This window comes from Petaurus breviceps, unplaced genomic scaffold, assembly GCF_028583685.1.
Source record: "Petaurus breviceps papuanus isolate PSGF00001 unplaced genomic scaffold, PetGlider_PUasm1.0 688, whole genome shotgun sequence".
In the NCBI taxonomy this organism is placed as follows: Eukaryota; Metazoa; Chordata; class Mammalia; order Diprotodontia; family Petauridae; genus Petaurus; species Petaurus breviceps.
Window position 1 is genome coordinate 25,794,818 of NW_027186457.1, and position 2,857 is coordinate 25,797,674.

The 2,857-nt window shown below is 34.8% G+C and overlaps 1 pseudogene; it reads left to right on the top strand.

Moving 5' to 3' along the window:
- Positions 1 to 1,789: 1,789 nt before the first annotated feature.
- LOC138174290 (ATP synthase F(0) complex subunit C2, mitochondrial pseudogene) lies at positions 1,790 to 2,251 on the top strand (annotated as a pseudogene).
- Positions 2,252 to 2,857: the final 606 nt, after the last annotated feature.

A 2,857-nucleotide genomic window follows, 5' to 3' on the forward strand; every position in this document is an offset into this window, starting at 1 on the left:
AAGCCATCTATTTTATCTTTTGAAATTGCTTCTGTCCCATTTGATTAGGAATAAATTTCTTACTCATAGTTGTGAGAGGTATATGATATGCTTCTATTTTAATTTTTATATAGTCTGATCATTAATATTAAGGAGACATTAATTTAGAATATTTATGGAATTTGGTATAAGATGTTGGTCTAAATCTAATTTCTGCCAAGCTGGATTCCAGTTTCCTCAGAAGTTTTATTTTTAATCAAACAAGAAGTGTTTTTTATACATAAACTATATTTTCCACTTGATCAAACATTGAGTTAAGTTCTGTTGCTTCTGATTCTCCCTTGTCTAGTTTGTCCATTGATCTAGCTCTATTTTTTTAACCAATGCTAGATGGCTTTGATGACTGCTATTTTATAATATAGTTTGAAGTCTAGAAGTGCTATTCTATTTTCATCTATATCTCTTTTAATATTTCCCTTCATATTCTAGACTTTTTAAAATTAATTTTTTAATTTATCAAGTTTTATAAAGCTTATAAATTAATGTGGAAATATTATTACTTTTACTATATTTGCACAACCATGAGGACTGAATATCATTCAATCTATTTAAGTTGTTCTTTATTTCTTTAAGAAATATTTTGTAATTGCATATATACAAATCTTTTATGTTCTTTGCTAGATTGACCCTCAGACACTTTATTCATTTTGTAATTATTTGCAATAGAATTTACCTTTCTTTTATTTCCTTTTGGATTTTGTTACTAATATGGAAAAATGCTATTGATTTTAAGGATTTATTTTGTAACTTGCAACTCTGCAGAAGTTATTGCTTCTATAAGTATCTTGGCTGATTTTCAAGGACTTTCTAGATAAACCATCATATCAGCAAAAAGAGATATTTTATCTCTTCTTTGTTTATCTTTATTAATTTAATTTCTTTCTCTTGTGTTATTGCTATTATAGCATTTCCAAAACTGTATCAAATAATGGTGGAGAGAGTAGGTATCCCTGTTTTACTAACATTTATTATAACACATTCTACTGTATCCCCATGGACTTCAGATTTGTTTAGTTTTTTTCACTTCACTTTTTTTTATTTAGTTATATCTGTAGCCATTTTGGACAGGTAAAATCTGTTTTTTACTAGCACCATGATCTGACAAGTCATGGACAAGTCACTTTAATGGTTGGTGATTATATAAATATATTTCATATATATATATATATAAAACCACACATATTGGTTATTATATAAGGTAATTTCCCCCATTTTTCCTTTCTGTTCCCTATCCTAGTGTATTTCTCTTCCTTTCCCTTTTAATTATTCTTTTGAGATAATAAAACTATAACAAAACAGAACCATTCCCATTCTCTAATTTGATTTCCTGAGGACCCATGGTTATAGTAGAGTTATGAGGGGATTATACACTATATATATATTACACATACATGTATACATTTGTAAAATCTCCCTATAATAGAACGTAATCAATTTATTCTTATTTAGTCCCTTATGATTATTCATTCATGTTTACCTTTTTATATTTCTCTTGGCTCTTGCATTTGTATTTTAAAATTTCTTCTAAACTCTGGTCTTTTTATCAGGAATGCTTGGAAATCCTCTATTTCATTAGGGTACTTTTTTTTTTCTCCAACAAAGTATACTTGTTTTTTTCTGGGGAATTTATTCTTACCCAGATGTATGCCTATATTTCTATTGCCTTCTGGAATACCATATCCCAAGGTCTCCATTCCTTTATATTGGTGGCTGCTAAAATGTGTATGTGCCCCCTCTCTGTCTCCTCTGCTCTGCCGGCAGCTCTTCAGCTTTGCCCCTCACCCCCTGAGAATGTACCCCTGCACCAAGTTCATCTCTCTCTACTCCTGCTCTTGTGAGGAGCAGCTCTCGGCTGCTGAGTAGACTGCTGTCTGCAGTGGTGCTAAAACAGCCAGAGGACAGATCAGAACCTCCGCATTTTGGCATCAAGTCCCTTGACCTCTCTTGTCCCCAGATGTGGATTCCAAACTAGTGCTGTCTCAAGGGATGTTGACACAGCAGCCAAGTTTATTGGGGCTGGGGCTGCCACTGTGGGGGTGGCTAGCTCTGGAGCTGGGATTGGGACTGTGTTTGGAAGTCTCATCATAGGTTATGCCAGGAATCCCTCCCTGAAGCAGCAGATTTTTCCTACACCATCTTGGGTTTTGCCCTGTCTGAGGCCATGGGGCTCTTTTGCCTTATGGTGGCCTTCCTCATCCTCTTTGCCATGTGATGGAGCCATTTCTAGTCCTCCTACATTTCTGAATGTTCCTCCTCATCCTCCTGGTCCTTCCATGTCTCTTCCAGCTTGTGTATATCTCCACCTCCATCTTACCAGGCAGTCCTGAGGAAAGCCATGGGCTCAGGGTTTGACAGAGAAAAAACAAATAAATACTGTATTAATAAGCAATAAAATAAAATAAAATGTGTGTGATACTTATGGATCCTTGATATTTCTTTCTTTCTGACTGCAGTACATTTTTGTCTTTGATGTGAAAGCTCAGAATTTTGGCTGTAATATTTCTTGAGAATTTTCATTTTGAGATGAGGAAACTATTACACCCTCTTAGAGAGATAGAGTCCCAAGTCCAAGTTCACTCAGCTAATAAGCATCAGGAAAGTGGATCAAAATCAAATTCTTCCTCCAAAAAAAATTGCCCAAAGAAATTCAGAAGCAGGGTTAGGAGGTAACAACTGGAAAGTAGATGAGAATAAAGTGTTCAAAGATTCTAACCTCCAGCTGCCTCTCTGGTAAGCAAGCAAGTAGACAGAGCATGGGGTCTGAGTTCAGGAAGACCTGACTTCAAATTTGGCTTCATACACTATAAGTGACCATCAG